Genomic DNA, 14,987 nt, shown 5'->3' with positions numbered 1-14,987 from the left:
CACCAGTTAAGCCTCCTCCGTGGAGATACATAAACCTTGTTCCGAGCAGGCACCTTCATAAAGCATTGCTCCCTACAGGCACGAAGTAAGCTCTTCTTTTTCAATACATGCTTTTGCTATTAACATTTTCTTGCAAGAAAGTAAAAGAAAAAAAAAATGGTTCCCTCTTCAGGCTAGACTCTTGCCTCTACTAGACGAAGACGTTTACAGGGAAGTTTCCACATATTAGAGGGCGAGGGAGGGCACAATGATGCTCATAAAAAAAGGGATCGACCAAAGAGGCTTAAGCGATCCAAAATGAAAAAAGATATCGCAAGAGCACAAAGGAACGGAAGGTTTTAGTGTCCCAAGGAGGCTCAATTCAGGTAAGGCCCAAAATGACCCCAAAAAGCTTGGTCGGGTAGAGCCCTAAGGGAGTTAAGTAGGAGGCGTTCCCTAAAAATAAATTGGCAAATCCCCAATTGACCCCAATCTATGGAGATCCAAATCCAAGAGGGCCTCACACGCTCGTAAAATCAGATAACGGCCAGTCAATTCCTCAGGGATACACGGCGCCCCCACTCGAAGTTAACTCCTAAAGCCTAAAAGCTTAAACTCCGATTGGGGGAAAGCATATCCTCAACCATCTCTATGAAAATCCGAAAGGCATCCTTATCCCCAAAAGATGTCGTTATCCGCAGTAGACTCCAACTGCTCGAGGATCACTGATCCTCCAAATTTGAGGGATCCCCCAACCTCTATAGAAGAAAGCCTTCTACCAAATCCATAGAGAATTCAGTTTTATCCAACCACTTTGAAATAATTCTCCACTAAATTCATGAGAATCCTCCACCAAATCGAGGGGAATTCGGTCTTCTCCAGCCGATGATAGCTGCCTACAAATTGAGAGCGCCCGAGCAGGAGAAAACAACTTGAGCTTGATAAACAACTTTCACCTTTATGCTACAACTTTAGCTAAATAATCACTTCAATTCCGTGCTTAAAGTTTTACGTCAATATTAATCTCTCCTTTATACAAAAAGAACGAGGAACAACACTCTCATTTTCATTCAATTGCACTCTTTTATTTTCTAACATTTTAGTACTTCATTGCTTTCTACCCCAACTAGACCCGAGAACTTTTTTTTTGCTCTAGCGCCAATATTAATAATATTACAGACAAAATATCAACTGACAATTTAAAAATTTATCACTAAAAATAGATACTAAACTATATATAAATACAAGACAAATATAATGATAAATAATTTTTCCTCACTATTCTTACAGAATTGTTAATTTTCTACTCACGTCTAAAATTGCAACTTTTCCTGTATGATAAGTCTTCATCTGATCATGCATGGGACCCTGCCATGAAGAAGTCTTTATGGATGACGGTTACCTGTTCCTATCTACCCTTTGTGGAAACCAAAAGCAGCTAGTTGTCATGAATAGCACTGTCCCCAATTGCATGTGCCCTTCTTTAGTTAAGTAATAAGTGTAAATCTGCTGTTTACTGGCATCATGCATGTTCTTCCAGGTTGGATGATGGTGACGGGTTTTTCAGACCTATATAAAATAGTTCTAAGAGTTATGAATATTTGCAAACCTTCAATTGTTTTGAAAAATATAATTAGTAATATTTGTTTATTTAAGTACTAATATAATAATTGTTATATGGTTTATAAATAAATGCTATTTATTAAGTTTTCGTATGTAATAAATGTATAGTTTCATGACAAAATTTGTGAGTTTTGCTGAGTCTATTATTTTCATTCTATTATTGAAGTATATAATTCTAATTTTGATTTTCTTTTTTGTGAAAAACTCTAAGAAAAATAGATTCTTCTTAATTGTGTAGGTTGTAGTAAATTATATACGAATTTTGCTATAAAACTTATCATCTTTTTTTTGGACAATTTACTTTTATTTTAGTAGCTTAATTCATGTTATATTTTACATATTTAAAATCAATTTAATAACCTATTAAACTAAAGTTCAAAATACTAATATTCATTTAATTTCAATTTAGTAAATGCAAGTATTTGACATTAAAATAAGGGGAAAAAATTTTCTTGGTCCTTTAATTTCGTCGTCGATTCATTTTGATCCACTTATTAAGTATTACTATTATCAATTTTTTATCATTAATTGCAAAATGATGTAAATTTAGTCCGATTTAGGGTTTTTACTCAACTTTTTGATAATTTTTGCCGGAATTTGCCACATGTCCACCGAATTTTCACCTAGGCAATGAAACTGATGATGTGACGATAATGTGGCATGCATTTAAATAATTGAATACTTTTGTTGCTCATGGGGTTTAAGCACTAGTCAATTAAAACAAAATATGATCCCTTTATGACTTATACTATGACCAACTCGTGTTTTGTAAGCTCAACTATGCTATATAACCTATAAATGTAGAAGTATTTCAAATATAAATTTTGATGGATAAGGATCTCGTAAAAATTTCTTTCGAGCAATGGGCCAAATCGGGTCATTCTCAAGAACAATAGCTAAGGGACCTAATACTACCACTTGGATTTGAAACCTACATGCTGATACTCACAATGTCGATAGCCATACCAGTGATTTGGAGTTGATAATTCTTATATCTCTATTAAAAACTTATTGAGTACCTCACTATTTTACAATACCTATTACATTCTTATTGGTAACTCCACTGATAAAAATGGAAAATGTATTATTTTAGTCCGCTAAGTATGACTAATTTTAAATTTAGTCCGATAAGTATGTCTATTTTTGTTTAGGTCCAGTAACTTACGAAATTGCTTACTTTTAGTCCTCTGGCAGATTTTCGGATAATTTTACGCCTATGCAACTTTTGAAAGGCAGTTTTAGTCCATATGCACTCATAGGGTTAAAATTGTCCGAAAATCTGCCAAAGGACTCAAAGTAAGCAATTTCATAAGTTATTGGACCTAAACAAAAATGAACATAGTTATCGGATTAAAATTAAAATTAGGAATACTTAGCGGACCAAAATAATATTTTTTCCAATAAAAATATAATATGTAATACAAAAGTTGTGGAAGATCTTTTTTGTACTATAATAGTATAGACAATCCTTATATATGATTTTGTACCCATTTGTCTTTTCTTTTTCCAGAGAATGGATATGTGTGGTGATTGTTTAGACATTTAAATCTTTTCATATTTTTTTTTTTACAAAAAGCAATTTCTGCTATATATTGTTGAAAAAGTTAAATCTTGTACACTGACATTTTGTTCTATTATATTATATATACATGAATGAAAAAAATCACATAATATACGCAATAGTTTTACCTCAAATGTTCAAATTATATTTTAGTTTATCTTACTACAAAAGGTAATGGCAAAATCTCACTTTTGTTCTCATTAGATATGGCCATTTTTACTTTGTCCCGAGCTTTACGGACTCAACACTTTCGATACCAAACCCATAATTTTTTTTTAACAAACTTGGTCTTGTTCCATTAACTTTTAAAGGAAACTGTGACGCCCCAAAGATTATAATACATAATTGTAGGATTAATTGAGAAATTTTTATGAAACTTAGTGATTAGTAAATAAATTATAGATCATAATTAGAATATAATAAAACTTGAACGAATTAAATTAGAGTTTGTTATAATATTTGGGACTATTTATATTAATTAAGGGAATTTAGGAGGGACGTGATGGGTATTTTGAGAAAAGTCTAATTAAATAAATAAAATAATAATAATATCATATATATATATATATATGAAAATAGTATATATGTAAATGATTATATGTATATATATTAGTAAATAATATATATACTTACATATATAAAAGAAAGAGAAAAGAAAAGAAAAAGAAGAAAAGGAAAGAATTATATATATATATATATATATATATGTACCTTCTAAACTATCACACACACATAACACCTAACATACACACAAATGTAATTGAAAAATTGCAATCCTTCGGCGGAAAAAGGTACGAAAAATTGTAATTTAATTTTTATTAATTTCTATAATTATATTACTTAACTAGTCCATTTATTAAATATTGTTTAGATTGAGCGATATACTATTTTATGCATTTGGCTATTTAAAATAATGTCGAATTAAATATCAAATCGGATATAAAAATGATACCGTTAGTTAATTAGATTATTAAATTTATTAGATTTGAATATTACTATAGCTAATTTTTATAATTCCATCGGAATTATTAGCCAAATTGCAATCCTATGTATTATTGTTTAATTAAATTGTATAATTGCGAGAAATTGATAGAAAATTCATAGAAATATTTTGAAAACTATATTTAATAAATGGTATGTCAATAAAGAGGAAGAACGAAGATTTGTATTTCGATAGAAATGAAATATTAAAGAATTATTAAAAATTGTACGAATAATATTTAATATTATATTTAAAAGAAATGATATTCTCGATATATTAACTGTATGTGGTATAACTCATTATAGGATATGGGGGTAAAGTGAAAAGAACGAACCACTACCTATTGGATAGATAAAATATTGTAAGGTCGAGGTAAGTAAATAATTAGTATTATCTATATATGTCCCCTTTATTTGTGGTATTACTATTATATGAACTTGTGGTTAGACATTGACTTATTTGAAAATATATGAGCGGTGAATGATTTAATTTGATTGATGATATTGAGTACATGGAATGAGAAAATACGTTAAAATATTACGTTTGTTGTTTGATGTGTTGTGGATGTCTGAAAAATGAGAATATGTTGATATATTATTTTACGTTACTAGTTGCTTACAAGAATGGTGATATGTTGTGTGAATACCCCTTGATGTGTTGAAAAGCCTGTAAGGCGAAATGATATGAAAAGAGAGATACTGCGATATGAAAAAAAAATATAATATGAAAAGAGCGATGTTACGATATGAAAAAAAATATGATATGAAAAGAGCGATGCTGCGATATGAAAAAGATATGATAGAGCGATGTTGCGATATTAAAAGGATGTGATATAAAAAGAGCGATGCTGCGAAATGAAAGAGCTATGATCCAAATTGAAAGAGCTATGATGCGAAATGAGATTGATGAGCCGGCTGTCAAGGGGATTCACTTGAATTTATATAACGGTGAGATTGAGTAGATGGAAAAAATACGATATCACCTTCTGGTAAGCAAACTAGAGAAAAAAGAGTTAAACTGGTTGTTTTATTGCGAGTTAGCTATGTGGTGCGATGAGCTGATTATGTTGGAATTAAATTGATTGTATTCCATGCATGTTGCTTATTTATCTTATTTGGGTTGTGTTTGATATACATATATAGATAAGGCTGGTTATTTACTTACTGAGTGGCAGGCTCATTCCTTTGCTGATATTTTCTTTCAGGAGTAGACTTTGAGGTGTCTGTCTGTTGAAAACTAGGTCTACACGCTATACTGAAGTAGGTCGGGCCAATATGCTGTTTTCTCCTTTTTTTCGATTAGAGTACAAATCGTATTTTGTTTGTATAAAGAGAATGTAAGCGTACGGATTACTTGTGATGAATCACCTTGTGGTGTTTGATAAGTATATATATATATGATGTTGTGGGTTGATTATGCCTGTTATGACGTTGGGATTACGTATGCGCATTGATTAGATGATTATGTGCAAATTTATATACATAAACACAGGAATTACGTTAAATATGACGTTTAGAAAAGATATAACCCTAGTAGCGATAGGGGGTGCTACAGAAACAATACGTGATTAGACACGTGAAGTTAGTCAACTGTCAGGGTGCCAAAATAAACGCCTTGAAGCCATTAGTGCAGCTTTTCAAAGGGAAGAATGGCTCCAACTCTCCCTCTAGCCTATTTATATAAAGCCACAATGTTGTTCTCCCTCTTGACAACAAAATATTACACAATAATTTCATCTTTTTTCATCACTTTAGCTTGTAAGAAATAGGCCAAAAGATGTCACAAACATCTCAAAATGCTTCAAATATTGAATATTATTGACACAAAGCTGCTCATTTGAAAACCTCCTTAACAAGTGACAATCCAGATAGAAGGTTTTATAGTTGTTCTTGGAGGAGAGGTAGAGGTGGATGTGGCTTTTTAATGTGGTTTCATCTACCACTGTGCGCAAGAGCTATCGTAATAATTCTTAATTTGTTGTGCTGACTAAATTTGCAAGAGGAAGATATTCGAAAATTCCATCGAAGAAATCAAATTTTGATGACAGAGATGATTGGACTTTTTTTGCTGTTGTTATATATGTTGGTAGTTTGAACAATTTGGTTATTATGTATTATTTGATGTTCTTATATATTACTAGATGACATTTTAGTAATGGTCAATTATGTGTGAAGGACTAATGGAGATGCCTTCTTTGTAACTAAAATTTAGTTTATGTTGTCTTTAAATTTGTAAGCATAATCCTGCAGATTTAAACAACCAAAAGCCTATTGAAAATACACAGAACAAGAAAAAGAACAAGAAATAGTAAAAAAAGAAACTCTATAAAACTGGAGATCATAATCCATTAATAAAATGCGTTGTAAAGTACCAGTTCACATCTTGAAAATGTGCCAAAAAATACCACTTTACATCCCCAAAATAAGCAAAAAACTACCAATTTACATCCCCCAAAAGTGTGTCATAAAGTGTAGTATCTTTTTCCAAAAATCATCCCCCTTTGCTAAAAATGCATCCAACCATACTTACACCGAGTATACTTGAGCAAAAATAATGCATGCATCCAACCATATGTACATCCAACTATACTTAAGCAATAGCAAACATCTCATTTTGTCTTCTTATTTATTTTCTTCTTTGTTTTAGTTGCAGTAACTGATGTACTTATGACAAACTTTTTTCCTCCTTATGTGAAATAAGGGACTCCACTACCAGAAGATGCATTATGACAAACCTTGTGACAAACCACAGTCTGCATCTTGAGCATTGTGTAAACTTGTGGAGCATTGGTTGACTTGCTTGCAAAAGATGCATTTTAAATGAGATTGACATGGATTAAAAAAAAATTGAATATATATTGCAGCAATCAATTTTTACCATTACGGTGGTAATTGACTGAGAAGGTGCAACATTTGGTTGAGAGGATGACTTAATGGAGTTAGATCTTGTAGTTCTCCTTGACTGCTACAAAGTAATGTCGGTTTCTAGTTTAGAATTAATGTCAATACATTATATTTAAACTTACATCAAGACTTGCAGAAAGTTATTCCATTTGACCCTGCTGTATGGATTTTCTTGTTTGTACATGATATTAAATTAAAGTTAGTAATATGAATAATAAATTAAACTACATTCTTTAAAGCCTTACAATTTTTTTATGGAGCCTTTTCAGCAATGACTTGTTTGTTGTATGGTTGAGAAGGTCCTTTTTCTTGCTTGCACAGAATATAAGACCAACATCAATTAAGTGAGTAGAATTAAATGAAACTTGAAAAGATATGAGACTTACTGTCATCTTGCTAGGCTGTTTTACAGCACTTGGCACAACAGGATGGTCCATTTTCTTCCTTGAACATCCCTTTTGATTGTGGCATGTCCTTCCATAATAATGACACATCACTTTTTATGGTTGCCTCTTCAATTTGGTGGTTCGATTCTTTTTGCCTCTTATCCTTTTTTTGCCCTTGTTGGATGACTCATCAGGCTCTAATCTTCTAGCTCTTGCAAGCTTTCCTACACTCCTTCCAAAGTTTGGTGGAAAGGATAGGATAAGTCCAGTTTTTTGACAAAAGTTAGGACCATTAACAGGTAAGATGGCATACTCGAACACCTCAATAAAACATTGTAGCAAGGATTAATAAAGTCCTCTAACTCTAGGATTAATTTCATATTGCACGCATTCCATGACTGCATGGAATGCCTGTTGGATCCCATTTTCTGCATGTGCAAGTGTGGTTTTGCAAATTAACAACATACCTAGCACCATCATAACATGACACTATGTAATGTCAATCATCAGACTTGATTGGTATGAAATCAATAACTTTGCAATGATTTTTTAAGCATTTTTTCTGATTTAGGGCAGATTTTTTTGGCCTGCCATTTTTTTCGATGTCCTATTCTAAAATTTGATAGTCTTGTCATTATCCATTCCCTGATCCATTTACGCATGATCATGGTTGGTTTCTCTTTGGCCTCTAAGATGCTACTGTTAAATGTCTCACAAATATTGCTTATCAGCGCATCACACTTTGGAAAATATTTAAAAGTGTGACCTGCTCCAATGTGCTGGAGGCTTCGCTCAGTCACTCAACAACTTTGGGATTTAGTTGAGCTAATTCCTCCATTCTGAAATAAAATTCAGTAATTGTTGTTGCCTTTGCAGCATTCCACAATCCGTTTCTAAAAGCTAACCCTCTAAATCCAGCAATTTTTATGTTTCCATGTAGATGCTCAAAATCTATTATCTGCCCAAGGGAACACACAATCAAATTCAGGAATTAACAACTTTTGCTTGTCTCTTACAAAAGTATATGTGTCGTCCCTCACAATATGCAAATCACCCTTTAACAAATCCAAGAACCATTGCCATGTTTCTCAAGTTCCCCAGAAAGTACAGTATAAGCCAAAGGGTACAAGTTATTATTTACGTTAATAGAAACTCCAATTAGCAAAACACCTCTATTAGGACACTTCAGATGACACTCATCCACCCCTATCACAGGTCTACAATCAGATAAAAACCTTGCCTTAAAACTTCAAAGCACACATAAAACTTAGACAACATTTTTTTCCCAATACCATCATCTCCATTAGTTATTACCATCATTACTGTGGACCCAGGGGTTACTGATTCTTAATTCTGATGTATAATCCCATAAACTATCAAATTGATCTTTAATTTTGCTTTTAATTGCTCCAAGTAATTTTTTTTTTTTTTGTTTTTGGTTCTATATGCTTGGTTTCTTGATACATGACACCTAAGTTCTTTAATTACATCCTTCCTAAACTCCTTCATGATCCTCCCACTATCCTCACCCACACTGCCATCTGCATTAGTGTCAGGCTTTGAATCATCCTCCTCCTACTCATATTCAGAGTCCTCTAACCGAAGGTCAAATAATCTATCACTCTCATCATCTCCTTCCCCTTCACCAACCCCATCATCATCCCATTTATTATGTTTATCAACCTGGAAAAGTCTTGGAAAACAGAACATATCTCAGATAACAAAAGAAATAGACAAAAAGAGTTTCCAAAGGAACCATATGCTGACAACTTTGTAGATAAAAGAATCAAAAGGGACCACACAACAACACAACAATCCGAAATCAAAATAACTTTTGTACAACACAATAGTCGCACAAAATCGTTTATTTATGAGTTTTTCAAAGCATTAACACTTATTTTAATGAGGATTATGGGTAGACTGAACCACTAACTATACCTCTCGTAGAAGTCCATGAGCAGTTGGTGTCTCAAACTCATCTTCCTTAAGTTGTTCCTTGCTCCAAATTATGGTGCTCTTCAAAATCTTCCAAAAAATTGCTAGAATCGAAGATTTTGCTTATGATGATTTATGGATCTAGGGTTTTGATTTGGGAAAAGAGAAAAAAAAAGAAGTCAAGATTTTATTTTTTGTCAGCAAATGAATTCGTAAGGCCAGCATACGACCCTACACCCGCAGTTAGCCGTTGACTAACGATATGTGTAATCACGTGCCATTTTTGTTAAAACTTATCGAAACAGGACCAAGTCTGTTAAAAATTAGAGTTTTGGTACCAAAAGTGTTGAGTCATAGAGCTTAAGACCAAACGTGAGAATGGGCCTATTTAGTGGGACCAAAATTGAGATTTTGCCAAAAGTAATTTTACATGAAATAGGTGATTTAATTGATTCTCATTTGTCTTTCAACTTGTTTTATATGAAAATTATTTAATTAATTTCATTGTCTAACTTATTTTAATATGACAAGTGATCTACCTAATTCTCATTTATATCTATGTTAGAAAAGAATTAGTTTATATCTATGTTAGAAAATTTTTCAATGCATTAATCTATAACTTTTATGAATATTTCTAGCTATTTTGTGTTATATCACAAGGGTATTTTCTTCTTATCTAGGTGTATCATATTACGAATATAATATAAAAAAAAATTAATATGAATAAATAATTACAATGTGAAAACTAATTGATATGAGTATATATAAATAATGTGAAAAGTAGTTAATGAGAGTAAGTAATAAATATAAAAAGTAATTATTTTGGGGTAAAATTAAACTATTTTACATAATTATCCTTAGAAATAATATTATTAAAAGATTACTTTATGCAAACTAAAAAATGGAAGAGACGTTTAAGATCTTTCATACTTTTATAGATATATAAATGAATAAGTAAATATATGTGGTGAGATATTGGAATTTGAATACAATTATGAACAATATTAAAATAAATGGAATTTTTTGAAGAACAAACAATCAAGGGAAAAGCATTATTTTAGTCCCTAAGTATGTCTAATTTTAATTTTAGTCTGATAACTATGTCCATTTTTGTTTAGGTTCAGTAACTCACAAAATTGCTTACTTTTAGTCATCTGGCAGATTTTCGAACAATTTTACCCTTTTGCAACTTTTGAAAGGAATCCATATGCACTCATAGGGGTAAAATTGTTCGAAATCTGCAAGAGGACTAAAAGTAAGCAATTTCGTAAGTTACTGGACCTAAATAAAAATGGACATAGTTATCGAACTAAAATTAAAATTAGGCATATTTAGTGGACTAAAATAATATTTTTCCCAACAATTAATAATAAAAAAAACTTCTGAGGTTAGAGACAAATAATTGGGCTCATTTAAAACTCCATCTTGCACTTCCCAAAGTCCATAATTTTTATTCATACGTAAATTGCATTATATATATATATATATATATATATATGGGTATCTACATTGCAAAGTTGCAAATATGAGCTCCGAAGAACTGAAAGCCCCTCAGCCCAAGCAATTTTCCAAGTTCGATAGACAATAATTGTAGCTAAAATATTGCTTAAGTCGACAACTAACAATCCGATTTCACATTGGGTCTGGCATGAGTTGCACAAGAATCTCGATCAGCCTATGTTTTACCCTTGAAAGGCCTCCTATTCCTTTTCTAACAAGTTTCTGTATGCAGCTGCTACGGGATGCTGCCCCCGCCAATACTTAACCGCCCACTGAAACCTTCTATCTTATTGCGAATACGTCTATTGTATCCTCACTTCTCTACAACAGGCAGTCAAGCACTATGCTGAATATGCAGAGTCAAAAAACAAGTGATCATGTGTCTCAACTTCTCCCCTATTACAAGCACACATGAGTTCACCTAAAGCATAAGGTACGGCTTGTCCATGGTGGAGAGCTTGTGTTGAATTGCCGACCAAAGGATAAACGTGTTGCGAGGTATTTCATCAACCCAACAAATAGAGTATGCCACTCCACTGGCTTTAGAGCAGCCTTGAACAAACAAACAATATATGTAGTAACAAACAAGCCCTGCGCATGCGTATTTTCCACTTGAAGACATCAGTTCTGCCATGGAGCTTTGGAAGATTATCCACAATTCTTTCTACTTCCCCAACTTTTAGTGAAGGCCACATCCAACACCTATCATGAATGACTGCATAGAGTTTTGTATGTGCTAGTAAACCCGTTACCTACCAATTTGGTATTTGTGTATCAGAACCCCCTCCGGGTGCCATAAGTTTTGCCATAGGCAGAAAGCTGATCTATCCCTAACCATATACTCTAGTGCTAGTTGTAGCGAGTCCCATAATTTAGCAACTTCCTCGATGCCCATGATCCTGTTGTCTGATTTATAGTCCAAATTCTCTTATGCTACAGTCTGTACTCTTGAACCCACCAAATTCTCTTATGTTGTCTGTACTCTTTGTAAGAATCGCCCACAGATGCTTGCTAACTAAGGCCATGGTCAGGGGCGATAAAGGCCGTACCCCCAATCCTCCAGCAATAATTGGAGACAATAGTTGCCCCCAAGCCACTTTCTAGCAGCCCCGGTAACCCTTCCCCAAAACATTCCAAAGTTTCTTTCCTCACCTATAACTCCTTTAGGCAAAAGAAACGCAGATGGCCTATAATAGATTACCTGAATTCAGGGGGATAATGGACTACCCTGTTTCAAGCCCCTTGCCTTAAGAAAAAACCTGAAGTGATCCATTAACACGGATAGAGAATGCTATCATTGTGACACACTCCCTAACCAATCAATAAATTTACCTGGAAATGCGAAAAGTTCCAGTGCTTGAACAGAAAATCTCATTAAACCGTGTCATAAGCCTTTTTCAAGTCCACCTTTCGTTGCACATCTTGGTGGCAGATTCCTCTAATTGTATCCAACGAATAACTCTTGTGCTAACGAGTTAATAGTATGCACGGGACAAATGCATTCTGGTTTATGTCAATAAGCTTGTCTAGGAATTTTTGCACTCTATTCGCTAGGACCTTGGATATTAATGTGTAGAGCCCATTACAACAAGAGATTGTCCTGTCCTATAACCCCCAACAGTTTTTTGCAATCACACCTTAGGAACTAGAGTGATCAAGGGGGCGTTCAGTTGCTTGAGTAGCTTACCCGTGATGAAAAATTGTTGAACAACATATATAATATCATCACCTATAACACTCCAAGTGGCTTTGAAAAATGTTGTTGTGCAGCCATCCGGCCCCGGGGCCTTGTCATCATCAATGTCCATCGACAAGACATGAATTTCTTCCCTAGAAACTCTGGCCACGAGCTTGTGCTGGCCTCCTTGGCCGAGAGTATTCCACTCAGGCTAGGCTGGAGAAATCCCAAGGAGAAATTTCTATTAATTCTGCAGCCCCCAAGTAGAGGTTTATAATATCAAATAATTTCATTACTAGTTTCGGTTGGGAACTGTAAGATGTTGCTGACAAGGTCCTCAAGATGATAGATCCTCTTTCTGCCCTCATCAGATTCACTTTATGGAAAAACAGTTTCGTACATTGATCCCCATCTTTCAACCAACCCATCATGGCCCAAGTAGATGTTCATAATATGCATTTCTTGTTCCTGTGCAACTACTGGCACATATACAATTCTTGTCAGCCACTGTGGCTGTTGTAGCATGTCTGAGTTCAGGAAATCTTGTGGCAAGAGCTAGCTAAGCATGGTTTACAAAATCCCTTTGGACATTCAGTAATAGGTTCCCCTTCCGTCTTCTCATTGCTCGAAATACACCCTTTAATGGTTTCAATCTAGTCACCACAACCTCGATGAAAGTCCCAATTTAAAAAGTCACATGCCTGGCATGAGACTTTTTCCGGCGAGTGATTCAACTTTCCGACCAAATTTGTACCAAAATTGAGATTTTTTCAGTTTTACGGGATCAAAATAAAACCCTAATAACTTAGGGGACGGGTGAATAGCAATTTATCCCCCTGTGATATTAAAAATAGCACATTACCCCTTATGAAAAAAATATAGCAATTTACCTCCCTATACTTTTTAAAATGAAGCAATTTACCTCCTTATATAGGGAGGTAAATTGCTTCATTTTAAAAATCATAGGGGGGTAAATTGTTGTATTTTAAAAAATATAGGGAGATAAATCGCTATTTTTTTTTAAAAGGGGGTAATTTGCTTTTGGGATATCACAAGGGGGTTGCTTGCATTTTTTCCCTTAGGGGACTAAAACGAGAATGACCGAAGTTAGGGGACGGAATTTGTCTTTAAGCTTTTCTCATATTGTAGTTTCTATTTCAAATTATATTAAATTTTTTATTTCATTTAATATATACGTGTTCTCTGTATATATTTCTTAAGTTAAATAATATAATCTTTTGGATATATTTTTATAAAATTAGTATTTCCTCTTTATATCATAAATCATATCCTAATTAATCATATTTGAACATATGATCAGTCTCCTAACTGACCGTATTTGGACACGTTTTGTCCAATTTATCCAAACCAAAATAAAAGAAAGCAATTTATATTATTTTGGATTGATTGGTCAAGACGCATAAGACCTAACTTTGGTAAAACTTAAATTTATTATGTACTTTTAACTGAAAACAAAATTATTTAACAAAATTATTTTAGATACTTATACGTAATGTATTCCAAAATATTTTGACATGAAACATATACTAACATGATTATAATTTTTTTAATAATTTATGCTGATCAATCTAACGTGATCCGACATGTTATTTGAGAATAAATTGGGAAGCTAGATTCCTCGGACTTTAGCCAACTTTTATTTATTATTATGTATTAATTTAATAATCTGTGTTTTGTCTATGGTTCACGTTAAAACCCTAATATAAAAGTGTACCAATTAATTAACATGATGAATATGTACAAGGCTCGTCACCTATAAGTTTTTGTTATTATCACAATTAATTAATTATTATAAAATTTAATAGTGGAATGCGAAGAATTATATTTCATAATTGGGTTTAAATTTTAATTCTGAGCATGCAACTGTAGGTATTATTACATTTTTATTCTTTTTAAAAGTGTTATTGATTATTTAATTACAGCTTTTTAATTTTTCCAAATTGACGAAGACACTTGTTGGCTCAAAATTTCAAAATTAGCCAAAAAAGAAAACACACGTGCAAGTCATCGACCTAAATTTGAGTCGTTGTATGACTTGCATCTGTGATTTTTGATTGATTTATTAACAGGTTAGCCGTCAAGAATTTGGTGAGAGTTTGTCAGAAATCTTTTAGTATGGTGTGCCCAAGATGTTAGGAGTACATATAATGTGAAAAAATGACTGTCTGATGAGTCATCCTGCTGTCAGACTCATTCTTTGGCCTGCTAGATTAGTGTAATATAAGACTTATAGATTTGATACCTTACTCATTGGCTAATAGGGTTAGGCCTCCTGGACTTATTAGGGGCCCACTTCCTTTGTTTTAGACTTTAAGAAAAATGATTGAGAAAGTATCATCGCCACATTTCCTTTGTTTTAGATCCTGCCGAGCTGCCTGAGTATGTGCTGTGGTGCTATTGCAAGTGAACCGTGTTGGTT

This window comes from Sesamum indicum, linkage group LG11 (genome assembly GCF_026168435.1).
Source record: "Sesamum indicum cultivar Baizhima isolate 11 linkage group LG11, ASM2616843v1, whole genome shotgun sequence".
NCBI lineage: Eukaryota > Viridiplantae > Streptophyta > Magnoliopsida > Lamiales > Pedaliaceae > Sesamum > Sesamum indicum.
The sequence above is the reverse complement of the archived record's forward strand: the minus strand, read 5'-3'. Positions refer to the sequence as shown.